Source organism: Lolium rigidum, chromosome 3 (genome assembly GCF_022539505.1).
Source record: "Lolium rigidum isolate FL_2022 chromosome 3, APGP_CSIRO_Lrig_0.1, whole genome shotgun sequence".
Taxonomy (NCBI): Eukaryota; Viridiplantae; Streptophyta; class Magnoliopsida; order Poales; family Poaceae; genus Lolium; species Lolium rigidum.
Window position 1 is genome coordinate 129,688,290 of NC_061510.1, and position 13,659 is coordinate 129,701,948.

The following is a 13,659-nucleotide window of genomic DNA, read 5'->3' on the forward strand; positions in this document are numbered from 1 at the left end:
GGCAATGGGGTTCCCAGCCCCGATTAATCAACTTTCACTAATAATTCTCTTCACATGTTTTGCTCTGATTCATCAGTAAGAAACTTAATTTTGCAAATAGACACTCCTCCATGGTATGTGATTGATGGAAGGCACCCGAGGATTCGGTTAGCCATGCTTGTGTAAGCAAAGGTTGGGGGGAGTGTCACCCATAATAAAACTAAAATACATGTGTAAACAAAAGAGAAGAGGGATGATCTACCTTGCTGGTAGAGATAACGTCCTTCATGGGAGCCGCTCTTGAAAGTCTGGTTGGCGAGGTAGTTGGTGTACCCATTACCATTCGTTGACAACAACAAACACCTCTCAAAATAATTTTACTCCTGTTTCAAAAATGAAAAGCTCTAGCGCATGTTAATCCCTGCTTCCCTCTGCGAAGGGTCAATCTTTTACTTTTACACTGAGTCTCCATCCTTTCTTTGAGCACTTTCTTGAGAGCACAACTGTCATTCTTAGTATAATATGCTTGTCTCAAAATATGATTGATTGTGGTATAACTTTGATGCTTTTATCTTTGACAATCACTATTTCTAGTTTTTCTATGAACTTCAGAGGTGCTCGAGCATTTATGTTTTGCTGATCAAATATGGGCAAGCGAGATACCACTCTATCATACTCTTTTATGAACATTGCAATCCTGCTTATATACATGATTCATGATGCTTATTATTAATTGTTGGTACCTTTCCATGATTGACATAGCTATTAGATGATCTTATTTGCATGTATCTTATTATGAACTGCCTAAGTGTTAGCCATAGCATGAGAATATTTACATCATATGAACAAATGTGTTCGTGAAAGTTCTTTTATCGCTCAGTTGTTAACTAAATTGCTTGAGGACAAGCAATAAGCTAAGCTTGGGGGGAGTTGATACGTCCAAAACGTATCTACTTTCCCGAACACTTTTGCTGTTGTTTTGCCTCTAATTTGTGTGTTTTGGATGCAACTAACACGGACTAACGATGTTTTCAGCAGAACTATTCTGGTGTCTCGTTTTTGTGCAGAAATCCAACTTTCAGGAAAATCCTCGGAATTTATGCAGAAGGCCCTATTTTCCCAGAATACTTACGGAGCCAGAATGGCAAGTCAGGTGGAGGCCCGAGGGCCCCACACCCTAGGGCGGCGCGGTCCAGGAGGGGGGCGCGCGGCCCTAGCGTGTGCCCCCCTCGGCCGGCCTCCGACGCCCTCCTTCGGACTACTTATCGGCCTCGACCTAAGAACGCACAGGGAGAAGTCGAAGTCGCCAGAAACCCTCCAGAACGCCGCCACATCGCGAAACTCCGTCTCGGGAGCCAGAAGTCTCCGTTCTGGCACTCCGCCGGGACGGGGAATTGGAGGAGATCATCGCCATCATCACCACCGACGTCTCTCCATCGACCAGCCATGTTTCCCCCATCCATGTGTGAGTAATTCCCCCGCTGTAGGCTGAAGGGGATGGTAGGGATTGGATGAGATTGGTCATGTAATAGTGTAAGATTGTTAGGGCATAGTGCCTAGTGTCCGTAATTGGTACTTTGATGATATTGTTGCAACTTGTTATGCTTAATGCTTGTCACTAGGGCCCGAGTGCCATGATCTCAGATCTGAACATGTTATTATTTCATCATGATATTCATTGTTTATGATCTTACCTGCAAGTTGTATACACATGTCGCTGTCCGGAACCAATGGCCCCGAAGTGACGAAATCGGGACAACCGGAGGGATGGTAGTGATGTGAGGATCACATGTGTTCACGGAGTGTTAATGCTTTGCTCCGGTGCTCTATTAAAAGGAGTACCTTAATATCCGATAGATTCCCTTGAGGCCCGGCTGCCACCGGCTGGTAGGACAAAAGATGTTGTGCAAGTTTCTCATTGCGAGCACGTACGACTATAATTGGAACACATGCCTATTGATTGCTTTGTACTTAGACACCGTTTTATTATTATCTGCAAATTCCCTGCTTGATTGTTACATGAGTTTCTCTCATCCATGCAACGCCCGTTATCCGTCCCCGTGCCTACAGTATTTTAATCCTGCTGTTTACTATAATCACTACTGCTGTCTTTGTTACTCTGCTGCTGTTATTTCACTACTGCTACTGCTATAAAAATGTTACTACTGATAAACTCTTGCGAGCAAGTCTGTTTCCAGGTGCAGCTGAATTGACAACTCCGTTGTTAAGGCTTTCAAGTATTCTTTGTCTCCCCTTGTGTCGAATCAATAAATTGGGTTTTACTACCCGCGAAGACTGCTGCGATCCCCTATACTTGTGGGTTATCAACCATCTAGCTACTGCTATGGACCCATAGTCCAGGGATGAACTACTCACAAATCGATCCGGAGGCGATCATGGCGATGAAGAGACCTCCGGGAGATGATTCCCCTCTCCTGTAGGGTGCCGGAGGCGATCTCCTGAATCCCCCGAGATGGGATTGGCGGCGGCGGCGTCTCTGGAAGGTTTTTCGTATCGTGGCTCTCGGTACTGGGGTTTTGCGACGAAGACTTTAAGTATGCGGAAGGGCAGATCGAGAGGCGCCACGGGGGCCCCACACAACAGGGCCGCGCGGGCCCCTTGCTGGCCGCGCCGCCCTGTTGTGGCGGCGCCTCGTGGCCCCACTTCGTGACTCCTTCGGTCTTCTGGAAGCTTCGTGCAAAAATAGGACCCTGGGCGTTGATTTCGTCCAATTCCGAGAATATTTCCTTACTAGGATTTCTGAAACCAAAAACAGCAGAAAACAACAACTGACTCTTCGGCATCTCGTCAATAGGTTAGTGCGGGAAAATGCATAAATATGACATATAATATGTATAAAACATGTGAGTATCATCATAAAAGTAGCATGGAACATAAGAAATTATAGATACGTTTGGGACGTATCAAATGCCCAAACGAATCTCATAGTAATCATATTGTCATGTATGGTCTTTATTCTGTCAATTGTCCAGCTGTAATTTGTTCACCCAACATGTTATTTATCTTTATGGAGAGACACCTCTAATGAACTGTGGACCCCGGTCCTTTCTTTTACACTGATAAATTCATTCACTGCAAACATCTGTTTTGTTTACTTACTGCAAGCACTGTTCTTTTTTATTTCACTGCAAACAAACATCTCTTTCCACACTATACGGTTAATCCTTTGTTTTCAGCAAAACCGGTGAGATTGACAACCTCACCGTAAGTTGGGGCAAAGTATTTTCGTTATGTTGCGTGCAGGTTCCACGTTTTTGCTGATGTCGGTAGTGCGCCCTACCACAAGTCAGCTAGCAACACCTTCATAAGTCACGCCTTTCTCCTACTGGTCGATTAAACTTTGGTTTCTTACTGAGGGAAAACTTGCTACTGTGCTCATCATATCATCCTCTTGGGGTTCCCCAACGGTGCGCAATCTGCGCTCATCAAGTACCAACGTTTCAAGATTTGCTGGTGTTGTAAACGCCACCACTCACATGCTTGGAATTTCATGTCATGGGTCTTGATGAAATTAAGGAACTTTACCCCTTTGACAACTTCTTTTGTCTAATTATTGCCAAGTGTTTTATTGAAAAGGGTATCGATGATTTCTATTTGCGCAAGGGCTTCTTGTTTAAAGGCAAGAAAATTTGCATTCTGATGGCGTGCAAGAGCACAAGTTTGCCAGCATGTTTATGTGGAAGTATTATTTCCAGTTCTTATATCAATCCCAACAAGGATCTTAGGAAAGTGTTCATATACGATGTTTCTATTGCACTCGAGGTGTCAATAGTCTTGAGTGAATTGACTGCAAGAAATAAGATGGAAATGGGTGAGTATGAATGGATGAGTAATGAGTATTGAACAATGTAAAAGTAAAGAACATAAAAGTAAATATCACGAATGTTGTTCGGATTGTACTGTAGCTGAAAGGCTGGGCATGGAGAGATACGGTACATGGTGATAGTGAATGTGCCAAGTGGAATAGAAAGTACAAGTGATTATAATACTTCTTATTAATATGCAAGTAGGTGAGAAACCCATGTGATAGTCAAGACTCCTCTTGGTAGATTTTTCATGTTAGTACCACAATCCATGATCAGCGCAAAAATTAAGGTCATGAGACCAGATCAAGGCTTTAAACTTAATGGTTCCTCGTACTCCTCGAGTTATACTAGTTCCTCTTTGATATCAGACGTGTCACTCGGGGGGTCACCGATTCACTACCAAACAAGTTCATGTCTATGAGATCTTTGGATCATGTTTTATCAGCTCTTAAATTAGACAACAAGCATTATGCGAACATAAACAATCTTTCTCACATAGAATAATGGAAACAATAATCACAAATAGATGGAAATAAGATAGGCACATCACATTTCACCAATACAAACCAAAGTATGAATAGAGTCTCAAATACTAATATTACAAGTGTGACTCTCTCTCTCTCTCTCTAGTACTAGGGGAATGATGGATGAGTGGATGATCTAGAGGTTTGAGATCTTGGAGAAGGTCGATAGAATTCTTCTTCTCCTTCAGATATCTTCTTCCTCTATTTTGTGTTGGTTTGTGGCTGTTGTGTCGCTCCTTTTTGCATGCCTCCTTCGTGGAAAGTATTTGCATTGACCAGGTGAAGGCGGTGGAATATGGTACGGGCATGCCGTTCGGGAAGGCTGTACCCTGTACCGATGCTTGTTACGTCTACAGAAGCCTCAAATCAGAAAGTCGTCAATTAGAGATTTGCTTGATTTGTTCCAATCAGCTCATAAATCCTTGGATCCTTTCAAAAGTGTCCACAATATGAAAGTCGCGTTATACAACAAGGTTTCGTTGTTTTGCACAATTAGCGTTAGATCGTTAGCTCAAAGATGAAAACCAACGAAACCAAGTAAAAAACCAATGGAAATCCTCGGTAAAAAGTGTCAATATTTGGAGTTAACACATTCCAGAGTCTTCTATTTGCCTTTTTCTCTTACAAAATTTTTATGGTGGGGTTCTCATGGGCCATTTCGGATGAGAGAAGACGTATGCAATGCTCTCCGCTCATTACTATTGATCAAGAATGTACTTTGATGTGGAACGGCTTTGTCGCCGATGCATAACATGCTTACAAGCTAGGTCTACCTCTGACCCTTATGGCTTGTATGCTCCATTTCCCATTCCACATGCACCATGGTCCGATATAAGCATGGATTGTGTATTAGGATGACCACATACTAGATATGGCCATGATTCAATTTTTGTAGTGGTTGATCGGTTTTCTAGGATGGCTCACTTTGTTCCTTGCTCCCGAACAGATGATGCATCACACATTGCTATTTTATTTTTTACGAAAATCGTTTGACTTCATGGAGTACCAATAAGCATCATCTCGGACCGTGACATCAAATTCATCAGATACCTTTAGAAGACCATCATGGCTAAGTTTGGCATAAAGCTCTTATTCTCGTCATCATGACACTTGCAAATGGATGGGAAAAGGAGGTTGTCAACCTAAGCCTCTCCACGCTCATTTGAGTACTTGTCAAGAAGAACCTCAAGTCGTGGGAAGATTGCATCCCTCATGCAGAGTTCGCATACAACCGCACCAAGCACTCCATCACACTGTGAAGCCCATTCATGGTCGTCTATGGATTCGAGCCTCCAATGGCACTAGACCTTCTACCATTACCACTACACAAGCGCACCAACATGGACGTCACCAAGTGCGCCAACGCTACGAAGAAGCTCCATGAAGAAACAAGGGAAACTACCGAACAACAAGTACTTCGCCACACTACAAGATTCAACACCAAGAAGAATGAGATGATTTTCATGGAAGGAGACATATTGTGGATACACCTTCGCAAGAACCATTTCCCTCAAGAACGCAACTCAAAGCTCAAACCATGAGGAGACGGTCCCTTCAAGGTCCTCAAGCGCATCAACAACAACACATACATCATGGACCTACCAACGACAAAGTATTTGGTGAGCAACACATTCAATGTGTTAGATACTTACGCTATCATGGAAATGAGATAACTTTGAGTCGACTATGACTCTTTCCAAACAGGTGGTGGAGATGATACAGGGCGTCCTTTGGAAACCTCCGCCCCAAGATCACCAAGTCCCCCAAGAGGCCCCATGACACGAACCGGGCCAAAGCCATACAACACGAGGTGAATTTTCTCCTCTCTTTGTGTGATCTTGATACTCCTTTGGATGGATTGCTACCTCATGCAAACATTATTTGTGTCATCACGTACATCACACAAGAAGCACACTATGGGAGCCAAGCTATCGGAAAAGAAGACATAGAAGAAAAGGAGAAGCATGCGCAAACTAGCGGCCAAACCGGCGCACCGGAATCCTCACCGGACCAGATCGGCGCGCTGGAATCCTCGCCGGACCAGATCGGCTCGCCGGACCAAACCGGTACGCCGAAACCAAACCAACATATACCGGAATGAGAAGCCCCCGTCGGTTCCTGCGCCAAACCAGATCGACATACAAACCATCACCGTCGGTTTTACCTCGAAACCTATGCTAAATTATCCCTTTGCCATGTAATTTAGTCCTTTGACCTTAGCACTATAAATACCCATTGGACGCCCAGACACCGAATCAGAATTAGATTGAGATTAGATTTGAGCTTTGCTCTTGACCCCCTGTGGAGAATCCTACCATAAACTGATCTGCTGTATCAGCCGTTCTCCTAATCGAATGATCCTCTCGCTTTGGTGACTTCTATCACTTATGGTATTTTGCTTGCACTTCTACCAACCTTGATCTTTTCACCTTTCTAAAGTTATATCTTTTGATTTGTCGATCTCTTTATGGAACTTCTACCCGAAGGTCTTTTCTCGTAACCTCTATCGAGTTGGTGTTTGGGGCCAACAAGGATTAAACCGGTTTATGTGTGTCTCTGTGTGTGTGTGAGAGAGAGAGATAGAGTTTGTATCCCCGACCTCCACTCCATGTTCACCGTGTTCATCCATCCACCCTCCCACCCATGAATTCCACCCAAATCAGTAAAGATCGGGCCACACCTAGGGCTTAGCCCATATCACAAAAAAAACTTTGACCAATTTTATTGAATACATTTTAAGATGGATCTAATGCTACTGATAGAATCCGGTTGATTTATAAGGAACGCACATACTTCAACAAAAAAATTGACCACTAATTTCATCAATAAAATATGAGATATATGTCATAAAATGTATAGCATTGAATTCATATTCAAAATAAGTTCTCTATGATATAATTTCGATACATATTATTTATATTTTAAAACAAATTAATTGTTTTTTTAACTACATGCATGACTTACATAAAGTAAGATGGCTATAAAGTTTTGAATATTATACTCCCTCCGACCCCTTTTAGTTGACACAGATTTAGTACAAAGTTATATTAAATCCGGGTCAACCAGAAAGGATCGGGGGAGTATTTTATCCTTATTTGGTAGAGAGAATATGAGAGAAGATAAGCAGGCTCTAAGTTAAGATTCAGATGTAGCATGAGCTTCTATACGCTTTGTGAGAGAATTAAATACACCGAACACCCAAGAACTTGTCCTAAATGTGCAATAATCCCACAAACTTGAACTATGGGGTGTAGTGACCCAAGAACTTGTCTTTGATGTGCACCCCCAATAAACTTGCAAATAGGATGTAATGGCCTTTGAACTTGTATTTAGGATTCATTTTTAGTATAAATCGCCGAGGGTTCAACATCTTGCACGTCACACCATCTAGTGACACACGTCGCATGTATGCCTATTTTGTAGAAACCCCCCACTTTTATAGAATTCACGTGATGGTCATTGATTCGGCTAAACACAAAGATGTCAAAATCAAACCCCATTGCCCTTCTCCTTTGGCTCGCTCATGTTGCCCCGACATGATAGATGGCCATGCCATCGGACGAGTAGGATGGTTTCAAGTTGCTCAACGCCATATGGTGGAAGATCTCCGGGACTTGCTGCCTGGGAGGGGCAGAGAGAGCGATGGAGGAGACTCGTTCTCTTCGAAGGGCCTACAAGCAATTCTCGATCAGCACCGCGACAGACATGCGGTGGTGCCACCCTTCTCTTAGTCATGGAAATAATAGAAAATAAAAGATCTATTTGCGCCGATCAATCTAGGACATCTTTCTAGGTGAGACTAGAAGATGGAAAACAAAAAAAAAACTATTATGACTATGTCTATTGACTAAACAATCGGAGGGCCAACAGGTGTGGGTGTTTCTGTCACCGTCCATTGTGCTTTGAAATTCAAATAAAAAGAGGAGAGAAAAAGGAATCTTTCTATCTACCATGATGGGCACGAATCTCGAGAAATAAATGAACGGTGGTGACAGAAACACCCACACCCATGCATGGGTGTACATAAGTATTTCCGTTCATCAAGGTTCAGTTTTGTCTACAAAATTACCGTCCTAACTACTCCAGCATGGCAACAAATTATCTAACTAAGACTATTTAATTTTTTAAACCATAAAGCAAGTTCAAATGTGATTGCATCCTAATTTGCAAGTTTACGAGTTTATTTGCACATCAAGGTCAAGTTCTTGGGCTACTAAACCTCATTTTACAAGTTTATGGGGGTATTTGCACATCTATAACAAGTTTTTGTCCTTAGTTGGTGGAGAGCAAAGGATATAAGATAAAAGGCTCTAAGTTAAAAGTAAGCTTCAACACAAGCTACTAGACACTTTGTGAGACTATAAGGTGGGTCATGTATTAATAAAATATTATTTTTTAATACCTAACTATTGTTCATGTTGGTTATAAAGCTGGTTATAGATGACATGAGAATATGCTATAGAGAACAGTTGGTTGTAGTATTTTTCTTTGCTATTATAATCTGAATTGGAGGGAGTACTAAATAGAAGTTTTTTTCCATCACAAGCGAAACCGACTTGGAATCGGACATATTGCGACTCGAATTCCTCCCTCCACACCTCCCTCTATAAATCAATCTCCCCCTGCATTGGCAGACCTACACAGCTACACCGCTTTCATACAGTCAATCAATAGTTCTAATCCTTGTTTCCTTGGGAAAGAAATTCCTTCTAGTAGTGGTAACCACGATGGGTGGCAGATTGGATGAGGGGTCCTCCAAGCGGCAGCGACGATCGCCTGATTACGCCGAGAGTAGCGGCACGACCTCCAAGCGGCGGCGACGGAATGCCGGGAGTAGCAGCAGGCCGCCGCGGAAGCAGCACCTTTATCTGGCACTGGATGACTGGGAGGGCGGGTACAACATCCACAAGCTTGACGCCAACGACATCTTCTTGGACGACCTGGGAGACGGTGGAGAGCACAAGCTTCCCGAGCCTACTGCCATCCGGATAAAGACACCAGTGTATGGCAGGATGATCTTCACCGCTCTGGGCACGACCATCTTCATCGACACCAACCCGCACAACCGCGGCGACAAGGCACTGCCTTCACCGTCGGCCCACGCATTCCACGCGGGATTGATGGCTTATCGCCTTTCATGGCTGCTAGCGAAACGCTATATGCCTTAACGATGGGAGACTCGCCTGATCCCCCCTGTTTGCAGGCCTTGTCGTGGGGTCGCACCGCCACAAAGAAGATATGGGAACCAGGCATGGATTGGTCATGGAGCAGAGTGCGGTCATCACGACCCCGGTGCCACGGGATCGACATCTTCAGCTATGCGCTGCACCCGGACGGACGCACCATCTTCATGTCCACGAAGAAGGGAAGAACCCACACCTTTGACACCAGCACTGGCGCGTGGAAGGAGCTCGGGAGCGGCTGGGTGCTGCCCTTCAGAGGCCAAGCCTTCTTCGACGCCGAGCTAGATGCGTGGGTTGGGATTGATCGCAAAGACGCTGGATACATCTGCTGCTGCCAGGTCGTCTCCCACAGCGTCGCCACCGTCAGACGGCCGCCGGAATGCAGGGTGCTCAAGGAGAAGCTGTTCCGCCTCAACGACGAGGAGAATTACACGGACGGTGGCCGGTACATGAAGGCCACTCTTACCTACATGGGCGGTAGCAGATTTTGCCTCGTCGAGAACGTCTTACGCAGCGAGGACGACATCGACGACGGCACCGTGCTCCATGTTACCTTCTTTGGCCTCAACTATGATCACATGGGAGAGCTCCGAAACTACGGCTCCCCGTGGCACTAGGTCCTATGCAGTGTCCAAGAACAATGGCTACTTCTCTCACGCTGCATTTTGGATCTAGTAACAACACACTGTTGGCTCCTCCTTAGTTTTATGCATGCCTCACCAAAATTAAGAGGGCCAAGCAGTTTGGTCTTTATGATTTTTCTTATGCGCGCATTTCATTCTAATACATGTTGTTGTATGTACTGGCTATTCTGTTAAAACCAATGAAAACCACTGAGTGTGCTATATATGTTCAGGTATTTTGGATGTTATATGTGGATTATCTTCTGTTTGATCACATTTTTGTTTTCAAATTCTCTACAGGAATGGCTCATGTTGGGCGAGCCAACTCGGTCTAGCTCGGGCGGAAGGAGATGCTGGCCAACCAGAGCGTCCGAATCGCCTTGCTGAAGGCAACCTCCACGACGAAGAAGAGGAACACTGACCTGGCATTCCTGATTGGCGGCAACGACGGCAAGATGGACGAGGAGACGAGGGCTTGGTACGACGCCCATCGTCAAGACATCCTCCGACCCCCTCCATCGACTGCTTCGTCCTCTCCTCCGACATCCACTCCCGCTGTTGCGACTCCGGCAGCCAACGTTGCATCGCCGCCAAACTCCGCGGCAGACAAGGCGCAGGAAGGGATTGCCGATGCTCCTGTTATCGTCTAGTTTCTGTTTAGATCGCCGGTATGTGGCTGATCCGACCGCCGAACTATTGGGCGATGCTTTTGTGTAGCGGGAAGACGATTTTTTGAAATTATCACCGCTGTTGGGCGAATGCTGAGGGTGCGACTGGGAAACTAGTGTCCCTCACGCCCTATTTTTATTCAATCCGGCGTTAGTTTCGTCCGGATTTCACCCTAGGACCTCAAACGGCTGGAGGTGCTCTAACTGTCGAAAGAAAATCCCAGTTCATCCAAAGTCCACATCAGTTTGGTTTCTTGTATGAAAATACCAGTATCCCATACGATTTCGGATCCGCGCTACGGTTGCCAATGATAGATCCTAGTAATTTGTATATAAGATCTTCTCGGGACGAGGACTTTCATCTCCTCCTATTAGATTAGATTGTTCTCACATCTCAGGCCTAGTTGGAGAAGAACATGTCGCCGGGTAGTGAAGCCTGGGCGGGCAAGGCGCGAGTCGTGGAGGTTTGGGCTCATAACGAGGACACGGAGCTTGCTCGTATCTGCGGTCTCTTCAGGGAATTCACCATCGCAGTCATGGCCACGTCCCACGACGCCCCATCCCGCCCCGCGCTGCCCTTGTCCCCGCGGACCCTCAGCCTCCAGGCCGACGTCGACGGCGTCTACCATGTCATGGACTGGGTGCCGTTCCTCCGTCCATTGGACTACAGGTGCGAGTGCCTTCACGCCGAGGTTAGAGCCGCGCGGTTCTGGAATATGTCCCTCGCCCTCGTCAATCGCGACGGCCACCTCGCCATGGGCCGCGTCTGGCGGTTCCACCTGGGCACGCTGGACGTCGAGGACGACCGCTTTCTCATGGAGATGGGCGTGGAGCCGTCCGTTCGCCGTGCCGACCGCTCGCGCCTGGCTAGGGCTCTCATGGACTGCTGCGCCATCCTCAGTACTGATGTCACCTGGGTAACTTCCGACGGAGCCGAGGACGTCCTCCACCTGCTGGACTGCTTGTGCCCTGACCTCGCCTGCATGAGCACCGACCGTGAGACCCTCATCCGGAATTCCCGTGCTTTCTTTCCAGAGTTGTATGACCTCAGGTTTCTGGCCAAGTGGCGGACTCTGTCCGAGGAGGAGCCTCCGCTACTCGCGGCTGCCAAGTCCGGGTCGCCAGACGCGCTCCTCCGCGGCTTCCTTGCTCTCATGAGAGAGCCCGACTTCGCGGACAGGATGGTGGGATACAACGGGATGCTATCTGGGCTCGGACACTGGGACACCCCAGACCTCGACCGATGCAGGTTGAGCTTGGAGCAGCAGGAAACACAGCTCAAGGAGCAAATGACTGCCCTACATGGCCATGATTATGATACCCAACACATGCATGTGCTCTAATCTGAGATGATCAGCCTGGCTGTAATATTCTTGAGTTTTGATGTAATCTTTCGAAATAGTGGAATGCAAAGATTTACATTGTGCTCTACCCATCGTACACTTGATTCTATATGTACTGGCCGGCCGTGTGCCAAGGAGACAAGTAATAATAAGATAAAAAAAGGTAAAAAAATACAATAAAATAATGAAGAACAAAATGCAAAAAGGCAAGAGTATAGGCACAGGAGCAGTAAACGATATACGATGACATCATCATCATTTTATAAAGAGAATTTAAGATGGAATAGTCAGGAGAACATGGGTCTAGGTGGACCTAATTTCTAAAGAATTTCAACAAAAAAGAACGTATTTCCATGTACCGCTAAAATTGAAATAAATCAGGCATGTACATATTACCTTGACACTTGTGCAAATTTTCAAGAAAAATACAACAGTATATGTTGTCTAGAAAAAAAAGGGAATTTTGGAATTTTTTTTTTTTGCATAGTTAAAATCCGGTCCTTGTATTGGTACTTTGACACTTTGTCTTTTTGCACAAACTACCTAATTTTATATTTTAGATTCAAACTTTTTTGCGAATATTTTAGATTCAAACTTAACATGCACATACATGCATACATTCTCTACACACACAATTTATGCCATATTTTTCTATTTAATTTTACTCAGTATTGTTTTTCAATTTTACTATTCATAATGGATCCATGCGGACGTCTTGAAATTTAAGATTCCTTTCTTGATGCTTTGCTGTAGTTACCCTGGACCTTTTTTTTTTTTTGAGGGAAAGTTACCCTGGACCTTACAAAGTGCGTACCTGCGCGTACATTGTCTATTTATCTACATGCATCATTTATGTTTTTATTAGTCTTTCCAGTTTTACTGTTCAAAAATGGTTCACATGCACAAGATCACCAGACTTTTTTTCTAGATGAAAGGAGTCTCCAAGAAATTAGAATATTTGCTTCACGTGTAAGTTATTTATGCTCATAAAATATTTATTTTAATTGTCTTGATTTAACAAAGCTTGTATGATGTTCTTACACTTACTCTATCTATGCTAAGCTTTCCAATGAAAGGGGTGACGGAGGCATGAGACTACCAATTGCAGATCACCCGTTCGTGGACGAAGATCTCGTTGCCACCCCGCCTTGCTATACTTTGTCCATGCTCACACGTGTACAGTGTTGTCGATGGCGGGCACACTGGTGATCTGGTTCCCGTCACCTTGTCCTTTCCTGGTCCATCGCCATCCTTCTTGCTGCCAGCCATGGTGATCAACAAACCAAGCAAAAGAGGCTCTGATGCCAAATGTGAGACCAACAACTCGATCTAGCTAACAAGATCATCATCAAATTCAGTAAATTGGACAAAGATTCGGCGTTGTGTAAAAACTACAACTTTTCTCGTTCTCTCTTTTCTTATTTGTAGGATTGGTTGCGGTGGCCATGGTGAACGGAAAGAACCTAATAGGCTTTGGATGTGTTTGGACACCCGTGCGACGAAATTGATATG

General features: G+C 45.0%; 1 pseudogene; it reads left to right on the forward strand.

The window, feature by feature from the left end:
• Positions 1-9,500: 9,500 nt before the first annotated feature.
• LOC124695527 lies at positions 9,501-10,216 on the forward strand (annotated as a pseudogene).
• The last annotated feature ends 3,443 nt before the right edge of the window (positions 10,217-13,659 follow it).